The sequence below is a fragment of the Ruditapes philippinarum genome, unplaced genomic scaffold (genome assembly GCF_026571515.1).
Source record: "Ruditapes philippinarum isolate M1 unplaced genomic scaffold, ASM2657151v2 ctg4965_1_1_1_1, whole genome shotgun sequence".
Taxonomy (NCBI): Eukaryota; Metazoa; Mollusca; class Bivalvia; order Venerida; family Veneridae; genus Ruditapes; species Ruditapes philippinarum.
This window is the reverse complement of record NW_026856774.1, coordinates 121,864-140,199: the sequence shown is the minus strand read 5'-3', so window position 1 is coordinate 140,199 and position 18,336 is coordinate 121,864. Positions and strand designations below refer to the sequence as shown.

Here is an 18,336-nt window from a genome sequence, read left to right as displayed (position 1 = left end):
CTGCTGGAACTAAAAATAATTTAAGCCTTTAATGTCACCGGTATAGCTGCGGTCTCACATCCCGGCAGAGCCCCCGTAGTTTCCGGGGTGATCCTGGAACGACCTGGCTATGACCGGGAACAACCGGAGTACATCTGTATATCTGCCGGCAACGTTCGGGATGATCTGGGAACAGCCGGCATTCAACCCCGGATGGATTCAAATATTTAATATCACCATGGTCATCCGGGAGTAAGTGAAACTGCAGCTTATAGAACTAGGCCAGTCACGTAGTCTGACCAGGATCTATATACTGTAGGCTGACCATTGTTAAATTTTCACATTTATATTCTTAAAACTGATTTGACCATCCAAAAACTGTAAGCTCGATGAGGTCATGAAAGAATTTAAATATGTAAACTTAAAGGATTAATAGCCAAAATCACCAATAGCAACATCAATCAAAATGAATGTCATTAAATTTTGAATTATCTATACCCCATAAAAGAATGAAGAAATTATGAATATTATAACAATATAAATTACATTAATGCAGGCAGTGACTGTGACTGGGGGGGTTGGTTGGGTGAATGGTTAAATATTTTGAAATATTTAAATTGATAGAATGTGTACAAACCTGCCTTCATGTGTTATACAAACAACCTGATAATTTTACTCTGTGGACTAGAGTGTTTAGGTTGTTTGTATGCAAGAGGTTATTTGAGTTTGAATCCCATGCTGAACTCTGGCTACATATTTCATAGCATTTGTATCATGATGGTACATATTGAAATGTTTACAGAATAATATAAAACTAAATTAATGTATAAGATTATAATATCATCAATGACATAATGACTCACTCAAGTTTGATGTTTCTAATTATACCTTTATATAATTGAACTTTTTATTTTTCATCAGGAAACACAATTTTGATATAGAAATGTCATCGTTGCATCATCGTACATGAGAAGTTTATATCTATTGACCTACTCGGGCCTTAAATGGAAGCTGTTGTTATAATAATTATGTAAAATAAGTGGATTACAAGTTGATTGAAGTGCTATAATAAACAATATGTGACCAGTAGGTGGTTGATCTGTAGATTATTGTATGATTTGAAGCCTGTTATAATAAATAATAATTGACCAGTGGGAGGGTGAGAAATAAATACAATGCCAGCATTCCTGGTAATGGGCCAGTGGTAGAGGTCATCTCCAGGAAACAAGTGGAATATCTCAATCTTGTCACATCGTAGTATTTCATATAACATTAAAGAGATTGTTATGATGTTACATGAGTTACTTTTATGATGTTGGTAACTTTAATGTGGATGTTTGGATTTTTCATTCCAGGTCGTATTATTGATTATGAATGTTCTGTTCCTTTTATTGAAAAGACCTTAGTTTTATTAAATGAATTCAGTTAACAACCAGTAATAGCATATTCCTTATGAAATTTTGAAGAGTTTTAAAGTATAAAAATTGATGCTTATTTGACTTAATAGTAATTGAAATATTGAAATAAAGCAATTCTAGATACAGTAATATTCTTGAAAAGTTTTCATCGTTTTCTGTGATCATATTAAGTATTCATCTTTTCATTTATTTGAATTTTTATTCTTAATAATTTGTTGAAAAATTAATGAATCCATGATAAGAGGTTATTTTTTTATTAATGTTTTTAAATAAAATTAAAAGGCTTTTTTATTTTTAACTAAAATTTGACTCCTATGTAACAATAATATTACAAAAATATAATTTAAAACAAATTGTTGCATTATTATGAAGGGTAATTAAAGAAAGAAAAAAAAAGAAATCAACGTTGTTGAACCTTCAACAGTAGAACATTATGTACAAGGACAATATGACTCTGTCCTTGAGACATTTCTTTTCATTGCTACCAGATATTTTCTTAACAATACTCTTTTGTTTAGTTTTGTATTTTGAGAATTTACCAGGCTCTCAAATTTCTGCTAAAATGCTAAGAAAATGCAGCAGAAGTGCTTGCAGACTCATTGTTATCACCATACCTTTATCAATTCATAAGACTTATTCTGATTGGCTGTCTGTTCATGTAAGCTGCAATTTGATTGGTTGAAACACCTGGTTTTAGAATTTTATTTCTGGCAGCACTGCTCTGATCAAAATGTACATCAGTGGGAATATATAGTAGCTCGGTGCCATCCCACCACAAGGAACTTAACAACACTTGTAAAACTGTTGTTGATTTCAACATATTGTTGTGTGAGTAATTGTTCAGTGTGCCATTTGTGTGTAATTTCAGAATAAGCTGGGATTTCTAGTGTGTACACCAATGTGTAAAGTGAGAACAGAATTTTGGATACATCATCTACATTTCCGATCAAGTGTGTGATTATAAACCTAGCTAACCTGGATTTTTTATTGTTTATATCACAGAACATTATCTTGGAGTAGGGCTAAACAGATTCTCAGGTAAGATAAAAGAAATCTTCCTCAGATGTTTGGTAATATTAACAAGCACATAAAGCCACAAAAATCTCTGTGCTGTATGGATTGTATTTTTATCGAACTCTAAATATTACTCTATAAAACTAATCTATCTTATTACTTAATGATTCGCACCTTTTGATAATGTTATATCTGTTTACCAATTACCATTAAGGAACGATTACTTCGTATGCACTTTGATGCAGTTTTCTAAACGAGGAGTCCTGTTATTAAAGCTGAATGATCACTTTGAGGTTTTTTAAACATTAAATCATTATCAATGAGAAAATAACCCATAAAAAACAAAGTTTAAACATTTCTAAGGTGAAAAAAAGATATTTGATGTTTAAATTATCATCTTTTGATAAAAATTAGAAGAAGAAATTATCACGTGGGTGCACAGCAAATCATGAGTAAAATACATTTTGCACTTTCAATACTGGTACTTTTAAAATACGTGTGTAAGCCCTGAAGCTAGGAAAACTGGAATATGTAAATTTTGTTTTGCCTAGAGTATGTAGTTGAATATATTCAAATTAGTTTTATTTGAACCATTAGCAGTCATGCAAGTGCTGCGGAAAGGGATTGCACAAATTTTTAATTATCGAGGGTGCATATCAAAATAAGATTTAAATAACAATACCATTTGACAAACTTGTAAACTAGATATGTTATAGAGAGGAACGGCTGAAATGATGTCTTATTACTGCAGAAGTTACTACAAATAGTTAAATGGATCAGTGAGTCTAAATTTAGCAAAATAAATTTGATTTTCATGGAATTTCTGAGTGACATTTTACTTGATTTGCCATGTTTATTTAGTTTTATTCTACAATAAAGTTTAAATAATGTCACCTGAAAATAGCCCAGAATATTTAAAAGGCTAAACTGTGTCAGTCAGAATTATTTATTGTATACGTAACATACATTCTGATTGACATAATATAATAACCAGAAATAATTTGAAATATATTTTCAAAAGTTTAGTCAGTATAATGCATCAAAATGTTTTGCAGTAGTGTTAAATCAATTTGCTTGCACAAAGCAAAGCAAAATAACAAAATATGAAGTGCAATGGTAATGGTAAAAGTATTATGTATACAAAAAAAGCAAATTGGCAAAACATAAACTATAAAGAAATTGTGATTGTGTGCAGAAATGTATCAATAAAGCAGAGACAAAACATATAATCCAAATATTATAATGCTTCAGATATAAAATATACTGTTCTATTCTGAATACCAGTATTTAACATCCATTTGAAATGTTACTATTATTACTAATTGCTTTGATGCCTGTTATTCATGGACTTGACAAAATGAAAAAAAAATGTTATTGTTGCTACAGCCAACAATTTCTAGAATACTTGAGTTAAATAGCATGTACAACTAATTTACCATGAGCTAAGATATTGTGTTATTAAATATAATAATATTATGGTCTATATTCTACCCTCTTGAAGTGAGATTCTGACTGAGGACAAAATGTATATTTGGATGTTATAATATTTTGACCAGTTCAGCAAGAACTTGAAGGACAAATGATTGCAGCTAGATTAGTCTTTGTTGGACTTGAATGCAACTTACTGTTACATTTCTTTGGTAATGTTGATTTCTGTTCACTTATGTTTACATTGAACACATGAATTATTGGGAACATTCACAATTTAAAACTGCATTTTTAGAATTTAAATAACATTGACAACAATATTTTACCCTTATTTACCATTATTTTCTATCTAAGTTCAATCTAATGCTTAACTCATAAGAAAGTTTGTGGAAAATATTACAGTCTATCATGGCAATTACATTATAATGGACAAATCAAACCCGTGAATTTGATCATTTGCTTTTATAAGCAAATAGATTTAAGTTGAATTTATCTTATAATTTGAACAAAGCAAATATAAGAAATGAAGAACACTTCAAAGCTAAAGCTTGAAAAATTGAAGTTTGTGCAAAAAAACGTTAGGAAAAAAAACGTCATTCGAAAGCATCATGCTTAGAACTCTTGTTATAATGTTACTGATGTTCCTTTTTAGCAATGAACTTGTAGACTTTGGAAATGTTATAAAGGTAGAAAAAAACATGCCAATTGACCTGATTATGTCATTGTGACTGATAACTAAAAAAACAATACAAAAACATTACTGATATACCTGCACTGATTTACTGATTTGTATGCCATTTTTTATGGGACAAAACCAGACTTGATGACAAAAAATATACAGGTTGCAAAGTCATCAAAGAGCATACCATTCAGTAATAGCTTGCAGTGAAAATGAATGGTGATAAACGTAAAAAAAAAGTAATCAGAATTTTCTTTCTGTAATAAAAATGCATGTTTTGTCATGTCGTTTCGTCATTATGTAGGGATTTAGATTGATTTGTTGTCATACAGAAGTGTTTCCCAACAGCCAAGGTGCTAGCAATATGTCTGTTTAAAACATTACGAGCATAGCTATATTGCCTAATGTCAGAATTTTTCCCATTCACTATTTGACTGATGGCTGGTTATATGTATATATATTTCCTAGATATTTTTCTGAAAACCTTTATAGCAAAAATGATGTACCTTGAATGATATTTTCTTATAGAGTAAGTGTAGTAGTGAAGTTAAAGGTTGTGAGTTATAGAACAGTAGAAGTTACAACCAGGGGTGTCACAATTCCATGCCAAAACACCTAGTTTATCACCAGTTTTCTTTGGCATCTGATTTATAATGGTTTTCTAATTACTGTGGCTGATTTGTTATAGATAAAATATCTACCATTTTACTCATCATATTATTAAGATTCAGTTTTAAAAGATAAAAATATGGTATGTTTAGTTTAACCTACTTTCAAACTACCAGTAATAATATAGATATATTTGAACTTATTTTGAAATTTGTCTCAAAGAGAAAAAGTTATGGCTTTACTTTAACATACGAAGTCGGGTTGAAAAGCTAAAATATACAGATAACTTTTTAACAAGTATTTGTATTTATTTTCTAAAGTAGGTTCAGTTAGAAAGTTTTCTCCTGCAAACATGCCAATATTCAGATAAAATTCAAATAAAATTCTTGGTGATTTTGAAATGGGCAGCTATTGAGGTAATGCTTTCCTTGTTCCTAAAAGATTTAAACACTTTTAGAAATTGTTAGTCTTATCTATAATTGCCTTTATGGCAGCTTTCTGTACAAATATGTTTCTAAAACTTTTATCTTGCATACAAAACACTGAAATGCTTTTAAAGGTGTAATTGTTATGTGCAGTTTGAGCTATCTTGGACAAGTTTTGAGAAATTTGCTACCTAAATGAATGAAACTTCATTGTAAAGTATCTCATAATGTAGCGGCCATTTCCCAGCTTCTCACTGGTTTTGATAATTTAATTGTTTATTTTTATGCCCCCAGTATTTAAGGATAGGGCATAAAGATTTCCCTTGTCAGTGATCACAATGTCAGTCTGTAGATTTGTAACTTTAAGGTACAAGTAAGTGTACACTTTAAGCTCCTCATGCTTTATTTAAGGTACAAGTAAGTGTACACTTTAAGCTCCTCATGCCTTATTTAAGGTACAAGTAAGTGTAGACTTTAGCTCCTCATGCTTTATTTAAGGTACAAGTAAGTGTACACTTTAGCTCCTCATGCTTTATTTAAGGTGCAAGTAAGTGTACACTTTAGCTCCTCATGCTTTATTTAAGGTACAAGTAAGTGTACACTTTAGCTCCTCATGCTTTATTTAAGGTACAAGTAAGTGTACACTTTAGCTCCTCATGCCTTATTTAAGGTACAAGTAAGTGTACACTTTAGCTCCTCATGCCTTATTTAAGGTACAAGTAAGTGTACACTTTAGCTCCTCATGCCTTATTTAAGGTACAAGTAAGTGTACACTTTAGCTCCTCGTGCCCAATTTAAGGTGCAAGTTAGTGTACACTTTTAAGCTTCTCATGCCAAATTTAAGGTACAAGTAAGTATACACTTTAGCTCCTCATGCCTTATTTAAGGTACAAGTAAGTGTACACTTTTAAGCTCATCATGCCTTAATTAAGGTACAAGTAAGTGTACACTTTTAAGCTCCTCGTGGCTTATTTAAGGTACAAGTAAGTGTACACTTTTAAGCTCCTCATGCCTTATTTAAGGTACAAGTAAGTGTACACTTTTAAGCTCCTCGTGGCTTATTTAAGGTACAAGTAAGTGTACACTTTAGCTCATCATGCCTTATTTAAGGTACAAGTAAGTGTACACTTTTAAGCTCCTCGTGGCTTATTTAAGGTACAAGTAAGTGTACACTTTAGCTCATCATGCCTTATTTAAGGTACAAGTAAGTGTACACTTTTAAGCTCCTCGTGGCTTATTTAAGGTACAAGTAAGTGTACACTTTAGCTCATCATGCCTTAATTTACGGTACAAGTAAGTGTACACCTTATTGGAACAACCAACATTATGTAGACTAGCTGCATAGTCTGATCTTAAAACATCACTGTAATGAAATAAAATATAAAACCATCAGGAACAGGCAACTAATTGTTCTGACAAATGAAAACCTCCAGGAATTGGAAAATAATTTCATCAAGTGAAGTAGATAAACACTGTCAATGAGAGAAAAAAGAATAAAAGAAAAATGAAAATCAATGAAAGTGGTAATTATTAAATGTGTTAAATTAAAAAAATATAGATAAATATCAGGAAAAGATTTATACTTTAGATTTTATAAATAAATGGAAATATGTCTTTGCAAAAATAAATGTATTTAAATGCTTATTTTCTGTACCTATTTTACGATAGGTAATATTTCACTTATCTCTGCCTATCTTTTGAAAATTCTCTGATAAAATTGATTTCATATTCAGCAACAAAAGCAATAGATAAACATTGCATGATATACAACAATTATATTGAATATTGAGCTCATTTATTTACTACAGTAGTTCTAGACTATTACAAGTCTACAATTGATCATATTGCTTATTCATATTAACCTTAACCTTTCTGGAACAACAAGTGATTAGCCTTTGTCACACTTTGGTGCAGTCTGGCCAGATTCCTTACAACTTTTGAATTATGATATTGAAATCCCTCCACCATTGAACAGACTGTTCCAAATTTAAAGCAATATGGTATTGGTGGTAGTTTTCACATTAGATCACAGCAGTAAGTCACATTGAATCTACCAGAGCACAGTTCAGCCACTGCATCATTCCTAGGCAGGCTGTCAAGCAGTTTACCAGTACTAGTTGCCTTCACTTTCACAAGGAACTGATAACTTCTATACATACAAGAGCAGAGGTACAGTGCAAATGACTGTAGAAAAGATTTCATGATCAATCACAATAACAATGACCTGTGCCGTCCAGGAATCGATCTCGGGGTCGCGAGATTCACAGTCCAAGTCTCTACCTATTGAGCTATAACCAGATGGTTTTCAAAGTAATATGCAGCAGATTTAGGGCATGTTGAAGATGTCCCTTTCTGCAATGCCTGAGAAAAAAATATTTTTTCACTGATATAAGGTGAAATATCTGACTTATTCAAAAAGCTTCCACCTTCCTACTTCTCTATCGCCCCTGCCACCCCAACACCCTTACAAAAGAAGAAGAAGAAAAAAAAAAAACACACACACAAAAAGCCAAATAAAAACCAAAAAAAAATTTTTTTTAAAAAACTTCTCTATCACCCCTGCCACACCCCTAAAAAAGAAACAAAAGAAACAAACAAAACATACGAAAAAAAAAGAACAAATAATGAAATAAAAAAACAACAGAAAAAAAAAAAAAAAAATATAAAAAACCCAGAGAATTGTTATCTGACCATTCTCTTGAGAAGGAACTATTTTAATTATGGAGTTACTATCTCATTGACATGTTTACTGGAAAAAACTTAAATCTTGTTCTGTACATATTTTATCTTTAACACATTTGTGTTATCTCCAGTCCTGATAACAGGGGTTTCCTTGATTAAATTCAGGGAAATGAGAAAGATGCATCGGTTTTCTATGTTTATTTCCCAATTTTATTTCATTGGAAAATTGAGTTCAATCAGATCATTTACCCTGAATGATTGAAGAAATAAAATTTCTTGTTTTAAGATTTATAAGAAAGAGGTTGTTGTATATGGGACAGTGTAAATTTACAGAGTTTATCATTCTCTTTGTATTCAGAAGTTCAAGAAAATGCGATTGAAAAGATTTTAAAAAGAACATAACATATTTATATTACTATCTCTTAGAATGTTTATAGAGCAGTGATGTTGACATGGTTGACCATGCCAGCCAGGCAAGCCTGTACATCATGAGGCCGATTGCTGATGTGCTGTTATCATCACCATGCAGTTTATACTCCAGTGCTTGTGTGTATTTGAGTTATGATTGTGCTAATATTTGTGCCGTGATTTTGCCAGTTTTGGTGCCAATTATTTTGCTAGTTTTGGTGTTGGTAATTTTGCCAGTTTTGGTGTCAGTGATTTTGCCACTTTAGTGTTGGTAATTTTGCCAGTTTTGGTGCCTTTGTCAGTTTTAGGGCCAGTGATTGTGCGACTTTAGTAACTGTATGGAATAGATTAAGATTAGAACAACCCCTATCCATTTCACACTTCCTTCATTATCAACACTTAAGGCCAAAAAAAAAAAATTGTTTGTTTAGGGTAACCTTCCCAAAATTGCTAGGTAGGGTAGGTAGGGATTTTTTTTTATTTTTTTTATTTATTTTTTTTTTCAAAATCTGTCGTAAGTTCAGAGTGTTTTCTTGCACATGGCAGTCTTTCCTACACTACTGACATTGCCTGACTTTGTATTATCATATTTTATCATATAAACAATAATTCTGATTAAAATCTGCATAGCTTTAATGCGATTTAATGTTATTTCAATATTGAATAAAGACAATATACCCAAACGTGTTAATTTTGATGTTTGTTTGCTACAGGCACAGTGCCACTACTTTAAGTTTGACTCTAATCTGAACAGCAAACAGTGCAGATTCTCATCAGCTTGCATGGTTTCAATTCTGCTGATCTGAGTCTTCAATGGTTGCATGGTAGGAGTTAAGCACAATAAAAGAGCTAAAATGACATGCTGTGATCTGGCTTTCAAAGTTTTAGTTAAAAAATCTAGACTTGTTTTTCACTTAGTATTTGATATTCGTGCATTAAATACTGCACATTTCATTGAATTAACAATTGTAGAGCTGACATCTTGAAGCTCTTACAGTATAACAAAGTTTATATTTTGACACTATGGTACAATTTAACAAAATCTATAATTTTGAATTGCACTTTTGATACACTGGTTCACATAAAAAGTGCAAACACTTCTATTTGTAAAATGACACCCTTGTCAATCAAATACTGTTTATTTTCTATCAGATACATGTCAACATATCAAAGACAACAGCCAAGCTTTTTGATGAATTGGCATTTCGTAGATGTCATTCAAAGTGTCGTCTAATAGTATCCATGGCCCATCTGAAAAAAATCAAAGACTAGATCTCAATAACACATGGAAAATGGGACGGCATGAAACAAAATGATGCACAGTACAGAGTCAGACTCCAAGTCTGGCTAAAAATTTGTTTCAGTATGCAAAAGAGGATGAAAAATATACTGGAAAAGCTTTGCAGGTCTCCAGAATATCTATGTAATAGAAAGAGCACCGAAACACGAGGCTATCTGATTTGTACGAGGGGGCGTAGCCCCCGAGTATAAATCAGATTGCCGAGTGTTTTGGTGTTCTTTCTCTTTTGTATCATAGTCAAACATAAAAGCACGTTCCCTGTTCCACAATATGAAACCCCGGTAAAAATGAACCAATGAACGAACATCTGAATATGACATTTCTGTCGCTTTCCCTTCTCTGCCGTCACAATATGTAAACCCCAGCAAAAATGAGCCAATCAATGGGCATGCTCTGGAGTGCGGGTAACTAATACCCGCACTCCAGTTACCGCACTGTGCATGTATATGTATACGATTTAACTCGGACACTTTTTCAACAGAAAAGTCCCCAAACTATGATACAAGTACATATGACCTGTGGCTATACTTTATACTCGAGTGCACTTGATTTTCAGTGAGACAAGGGTCTCATTTGCCTCTAACTACTGTCTGAACTTGAACTGGTTTAATAAATTGTAACACTTTCAATTTTCCAATCAAGCTGAAATGTGTAAATTCAGTGTTTTTTTTTTCACCCTTTTCATTTTAATGTTACTGTTTTAATATTCATTTTGAAGTGTGGCACAGGACATATCAAAACAGCTTTTCAAATTTTTGAATATAAAAAGCAATAAAAAATAGTGGCATTGATTTTACCTAAAATGTGTTAAACCTTGTTATTTATGCAATAAAATATCAATATAGATCTACTAAAAAAAAAAATTTCACCGACAACATCCGAGTACGAAAATTATGGGTATGTTCGTTCTCGGTGTCAAAATTTTCCACTGGCAGGTAGTATCGTCGGGTTTTCGCATGAAATCAATGCAATATATATTTTTCTTTCAAAACTGTCTATGAACAGATCCTTATTTTCACGTTAATTAAAACAGTAAAGCCAGAAAGTCAAATATCACCCAGGTCCGAAAGAGTAGACCGTCATGACATGATTGTACATTGTAGCCTGGTATTTACGCATGAAATACTACATCAACAAAGAGATCAAACGGGTCGAACACACATGCAAACAACTGGATTTTACATACTTTCAAATGGTTTTATCCTCCACGAGTGACACTAAGTCCTATGTGCCTGTATTCTAAGATAAATTCTACATGTAGAAATTCCTAAATCGGAAGTGTTCTCTCGCAACACGTACGTGGTTCCCCGTTCCGCTCTATGTCAATGTATGTAAAACGGAACCGTAGAATACTTCCGGTAGGAATTCCCTTCTAAAAATATCGTCTACATGTAGAATTTTTGTTTCCGATAGCGTGATATTCATTGGACCACAATACAGCACGAGCCAATCAAAACACGTATAACTAAAAATGACCGATCTAAATCGTCTGAGAGTTTTACGAGAGCGTCTCAAGCTTTCAATTCTCATTTATCCTCCCTTTGGCTAACAAATTTTTTTTTGTCCAGAAACGGAAAAAAATAGTTAGGGTCGGCGCATTTTTATAGGTAGGGTCGGGTTACCCGAAACAGACATAATTTTTTTTTAGGCCTAATGAATAAAAACAGGAAAATAAAATTGTCATACATTCTTCGAGTCGTTAAAATTCCAAATATCTGAAGTCAGGATGAATTTATTATCATGCAAGACATGCTCTAATCTTTATAATAAGAATAAAGAACCCTTCACAGTTAAATTTCAATGTTATTTTTACTCTAAATTGATGTAATAAATCACAGTTATATCTTTATTATGCAGTAAAAATATCAGAATAAGTTTTAGTTTTATTTAGTGGTTAAATGCAGTCTTATCTAAGAATGTTGTTCACAGCATAATCATCCCAGTTGGGTGTATCATATTTTCATGGCTCAAATATTGAGAATTCATTATTTCAGGAAAATAGCTTTGATTGTTTGCTTCCATTTTTTTTGCATACATTAAGCTGAGTCAACTATAGTTTTTTTGTTTGAAATTGTTGTTGTTTCAATTGATGATTCATTGAATAGGATTGTTTATAATAATTGAATAAAGCCTTGTATTATTATCATGATGTTGATATGTAATACAGACATAATTATCATCTAGTATTAGGTGGAGAATGATAGAAAAATTGAAATAGGATATACAGTTAAACTTTGTTGGCTCAAACTTGGATAGCACGAATATGTCCCTTCGCTCGAACTCATTGCCCAGTCCCGGCAAAGTTCCTATATAATATATATTGTTCTACCTTAGATAGCTCTAACTACAATCACTCGAACCCGATTTCTGGTCCCATATAATATATTGTAGAGAAAAATTTATCAAGGTGTCTTACTATTAAAACAACACTAATTTTAATATCCCTTCAATACTGAACAAGAATTTCAGACAATTATCGCATGATGTAGATCATTCTTTTGCTCAGAACTCACAGTGTTTTATCAATTTTGTCATTGGCAAAAGTTCATAGCATCAATATAATTATGAGCCGCGTCATGACAAAACCAACATAGTGGGTTTGCGACCAGCATGGATCCAGACCAGCCTTGGATGCGCAGTCTGATCAGGATCCATGCTGTTTGCTATCAGTTTCTCTAATTGTAATAGGGTTTGTAAGGGAACAGCATGGATCCTGATCAGACTGCGTGGATGCGCAGGCTGTCTGGATCCATGCTGGTCGCAAAACCCATTATGTTGGTTGTGTCATGACGCAGCTCATATTTTATTCAATCACTTTGATTGACATTACGATGTACACAGATTTGGTGAAGATTATCTTCAGAGTGTTGAAGAAATTGACAATTCCTGGTCAAGTGGTCTGCACATTTTCCTTAGGACATGAAAACATTCGTGTGATTGTCACATTCAATGTATCTCAGTTAATATTGTAGTCATTGTAATAGTTTGATGTATAAACTTGTATTATCATGTCCTATGATGTTAGCCGGAACTACGAAAATGTGGGTTTATCTTGTCTCATCCTTGGGGACAGTTATAGCTTCATGGTGCACCACTTTTGACAATAGAGCAATCAACGTTTATAGGTTATTATCAATATATTAACAAAGTTGCAAACTATAAAAGATTGTTAAAAAAAGGTTTGTGTCTTGGCATTATGTGAGTTAGGGGAGACTCTCTAGTGTCCACTTGTGCCCGAGGTAAATGCAAGGCAGGTATTCCTTGGGTTTCCAGCTGTATGTAATGGCTAGGTTTTGGAACAATGGCATCTCTACAATTTCTTGCATTTTCTCTAAATTCACAGTTTTCCAGGTTTGTTAGTGAGTTTTTTTCGTGCTGATTAGATGAAAGCATGTACGATGTATTTAGTTTCACATGGCAATATGACACACAGCTTGTATATTAACAATATGCCCTTAATTGCCATTAAGAAACTTAGAAAAGTGTAGAAAAAGCATATAAAACACTCTTCACTCTCAAGTTTAACACTTACAGTGTAAATGTTCTTTTCTACATACTCCAGCAAACCTTGATTTAGGGGGTTGCTGTTGAAGTATCAGCGATTAACTCTCTCATGTTAAACAATGAATCAGTATAGCTTAAATTTGTATCTTTTGAGTAATAAATCTGTCTTTTTCAGACTGGCAAGTTAAATGCAGCATCCTCATAATTCTTTTCAGAACCTGTTCTAAGTTTTTTTTATTTAAACATCTGGTCCCAGGCTCTGTGTAATATCATAATTTCTAAGTTCTGTTTCCTTGGCACCATAGTGTAAACAATACCTTAGTTTGGCTCAACTTGTGCTGTTATTTTATATATGATCAAACATTAGGTAATCATTGTTTATGAATCATAGTATAAAACCTGGAACTATCAGGAATCAGGTACAGGTGTGACGGCTTTTAGACATGAATTACAACACTTCAACTAAGAGGAACTACAGTTAAACCTGGTTATAAAGACCTGACAGTTTATTGCTTATGGAAGGTGGGGTGGATGTTCATCTATATCCACTGGTTGTCATATTGAAAGATTTTTTCATACAGATATTGTGTTCTGAGATAGGTTGAATTATGCGAATGGGCGAGCTTAAGATATAATTATACATGTATGTCAAATTAGTGTTTTGATGGGCAGAATCAATTTGAAGACTTTCTGTGACTAAATTTCTATGTAGTCTTCATTCAAGGTTTCTTTTAAGCACATATTGCACATAACATTTAAGAAGTTGTCATCATGCAGTGGTCTAAAACTCCAGGAAAAAAAACGTTTTCTTGTTTTGTCTCTTACCTTTACAAATTACCCAAAGCATAAGGTAACCAGGTGTTCTGAGGCAACCTTAGGTACTGGCACACATCATGACTGTGTTTCTTTGATTTGGAGAATATAGAAAGTTATAAACATTGAGAACATGTCTTGGCACACATTGAGGTGGTGGTTTTATGTTGTTTGTGATGGTGCTTTACCTTATTAATGAAATAATTGGAAAAATGTTTCCATATCCCCTCCTTCCTGTAGATTTACCAAAATACAGATTATGATGAATCATATGTTTGCTGGTATATACTTACCATGGATTACCTAAATGAACTTGTTCATCTTTTAATCTAAACTTAACTATAGTTATCTTTATATTTATTATTGTGAAAAATCAAATAACATGTATAGAGAACAATGCAAACCATGATCAGACTGAAGCTGTCATTGAAACTATATCAACTGATTTGATAACTTGTGTTACTAACAAAGTTTACAGAATAGAAAGACAAGAAAGTTCGTCTCAAAAGCGCCACCCATTTTGCTTTACAGGTAGCATGACTATAAATTGAAATTAATTATTTTGAGAGACCTTGGCAGCCATTAAGACTATAATTTATCTTACATTACCCAATATTGGCCTGGTTGTCTTTCCTTCCATTGTTATGATTTTGTCTTGTTGAATTTGGAGAATCTTGGGATTACCTCAACCTTCTAGATTTCACTAAATCTCCGAACAGCTGAATAAATATATGGGATATTATCAGTTAATTCACTCTTCCCTAAAACTTGTCATTTCATATAAAACTTTTGTTGTATGCATCATCTTCCAGGAATTCAGTTTTAATTATCTCTCAACAAGATTGTATTATTTCTTAATTAAGGAGAAATGATAACACATTAAAGTATTCTTAATGAAACATTATCGCTGTCGAAGAATTTTTTAAATTATAACTAATGGGTAACATATGCCTGCATGATAAAGATTTATTCACTGCATGGTACATGACTTGTGTATTTTCTATTCTTTCTTTAATACCTCTTAAAATGCTAGACATGCCTTCTCCAAATGGATCTTTGTAAACCATTATATAAAGAAATGAAATAAGATCCTACAAACAAGCATAAAATATAGCCTCTACATTTTTTTGCTTTGACTATCAAAGATTTACAAATCAAAGAATCACTTTTACCCATTGTGAGCATTGCCGAGCAAGTTGTGATAGACTATGTCACCAGTATAGAGCCAGGCCAACCTGATATAAGGCACGAAGATGATATATAATGTTGACTGCACAAAACTATTAATTTAGTATCTAAATAAAATCCCTGTAATACTCAAAATTGACAGGCTACCACTCTGAGAGATTGGGGTGTGAAATAATCTGTAAAGCGAAAACATCAAAGTATGATGATGAAAACACAAAACCATGATGATAAAAATGCTTAAGGACAATGACAAAATGTGAAGAGACAAATTATTTTTCAAAGAAAACACAAAAATTTAAGTTGATAATTATTGCTTATTATACCACCACAAACGAAGTTTAGGGGGGGTATATAGGAGTCAGCTTGTCGGTTGGTCGGTCGGTCGGTGGGTCGGTCCGTCGGTCGGTCCACATCATGGTTTCCGGACGATAACTAGAGTTTGGATTGAGGTATTGTTATCAAACTTGGTATATAGCAACCTTATGTGGAAACTCCGGTTGGTATTGCATTTGGACCCCCTGAGGTCAAGGTCAAGGTCACTGTTACTAAAAATAGAAAAATGGTTTCCGGACAATAACTAGAGTTAGGAATGAGATATTGTTATCAAACTTGGCCTATAGCAAGCTTATATGAAGACCTGGGTTGGTATTGAATTTGGGCCCCCTGGGGTCAAGGTCATCATTACTAAAAATAGAAAAATGGTTTCCAGACAATAACTTGACTTAGGAATGAGATACTGTAATCAAACTTGGTGTATAGCAAGCTTATATGAAGACCTGGGTTGGTATTGCATTTGGACCCGCTGGGGTCAAGGTCACCATTACGAAAAATAGAACAATGGTTTCCAGACAATAACTTGACTTAGGAATGAGATATTGTTATCAAACTTGGCATATAGTAAGCTTTTATGAAGACCTTGGTTGGTATTGCATTAGGGCCCCCTGGGGTCAAGGTCAATGTCACCGTTCGGTTAAATAGAAAAATGACAATAACTAGTTAGGAATGAGATATTGTAATTTAATTTGGTGTAAAGGAAGCTTATATGAAGACCTGGGTTGGTATTGCATTTGGACCCCCTAGGGTCAAGGTCACCGTTAAAGTGTTACTAAAAATAGAAAAATTGTTTCTGGACAATAACTAGAGTTAGGAATGAGATATTGTAATCAAACTTGGTGTATTATGAGCAAGCTTATTTCGAGACCCCAGTTGTGATTACAATTAATTGAAATATTTCTTCGTACAAAGTTGATAGTTTGTGTTCAAATTTATCTTCAGACTACTTTTTTTTTTTTGTATTAATCACCTTCAGTGATAGGTCTAGTTTTAATTTTTGTCTTGACATTTAATCATCAAAGTATACTTTAATTTTTTCTCTTCTAGGTTTTGTCTTTTCTAGCATTTGTCAAAAATACTTCCATATTTCAGATTTCTTTATTCATATAGGTCAGCCGGCCCTAATGGAACACTATAAAATACCCCATTGTCCGTTAGATTGTGTTAGTATGTAGCTATATATGTCATATTTAAAGTAATCAAATTTTAAAAGTTTTAATATAATACAGCTCAAGTGCTAATTGGCCAATTATTTATGTGATATATTTATGCACTGGAAACCAATGTTCTAGACAAAGTAAGTGATGTTAATTGGACTTTGGTCTCAATGGTCAGTATGTCAGTATATAAAGGTAAAGATATGGTCAGTATTTGAGTGGCACTGACAGACACATTGCCCTGCAATATTGTTATGTTTCAATCATTCTTGTAGCTTCACCTGTCACTAGGTAATTCTTCTATACACTTAGACAACATACTGGTCACCTGAACCAATACATACCTGAAGGTGCATTGTATTTACTTGTTATCACAGACATATTCAGATATAGAAAGTAAATGTACAGTCAACTATCGTTATCTCGACATCGCTTTTCTCGATATTTCGTTATCTCGATTAAATTCTGAAAGTCCCGTTTTTCCCCTTCTTTATCTTTACTGAAAATATTTCTTTATCTCGATATTTTTATTTCGATTTTTTAAGTATCTCGATTTGATATTTCAGTCCCAACAGTTATTTTTACACTATAATCCTTTATCTCAAAAAATAATTATTCGTCTGCCCCCTCCCGCAGAGGTTTGAAAAACACCAAGCGGACGGTTATCGCTCAAAGCGCGTGTCATAATAATTGATGATGATATGTTTGTAATAAGTCAAGGTGTTTTGAAATAATTGTTAATTAGCGTGTTAATTGACTTATGTCGAAAATGAGTGAATTTTATCGAATAATCGGTAAATTAAATAAACGTGCTAACTATTCATAAATTGTGTGCTTTTATAAATGTGCTATTACTCTCACAAAATGATTGCTATGAAATGTTTTCATGTAATTTATATGAGTTATTATGCAATGTTAAAATACTAAATAACAACGTTTATGTTTTAGTGGTGTATAACTGAGTAAACCTCACTATGTGTCAATCACATAGCACCTAAATGCTGTATTTCCGCTGGTAAACATCTGCTAAATTATATAACAAACTGTTAATTTTTATTATAAGGATTGACACAAGATAATGAAACATCGTACTTATTTGACTTATAAGGTATGCGCATGTCTTCTGTAAAAATTAGTTTTTGACAGGTTCAAACCCTCATACGTTTATCTCGACATTTCGTTATCTCGATATTTTTTGACGGTCCCGAAGACTTCGAGATAACGAGAGTCGACTGTATTTATTTCCCATTTACAATCATTCTGGAAACAATTAATTTATAATTATCTACTCCACAAAGTTGAAATGGCAGTTGAATTCCCATTTACAATATTAGTGTATTTAAATCTTTTTATATCAATTGTTTATAATTCTAACACGACCCGCACCGCATTTTTCTCT

The 18,336-nt window shown here is 32.7% G+C and overlaps 1 protein-coding gene across 1 annotated transcript in view; it reads left to right on the top strand.

Annotated features, from left to right (window-relative positions):
* Positions 1–2,111: 2,111 nt before the first annotated feature.
* LOC132747665 (irregular chiasm C-roughest protein-like) overlaps positions 2,112–18,336 on the top strand; it is a 73,488-nt gene continuing 57,263 nt past the window's right edge. The window contains exon 1 of the mRNA XM_060737110.1: positions 2,112–2,435. The gene's annotated coding sequence lies outside the window, so the exon portion shown is untranslated. The remainder of the gene's footprint in view (positions 2,436–18,336) is intronic.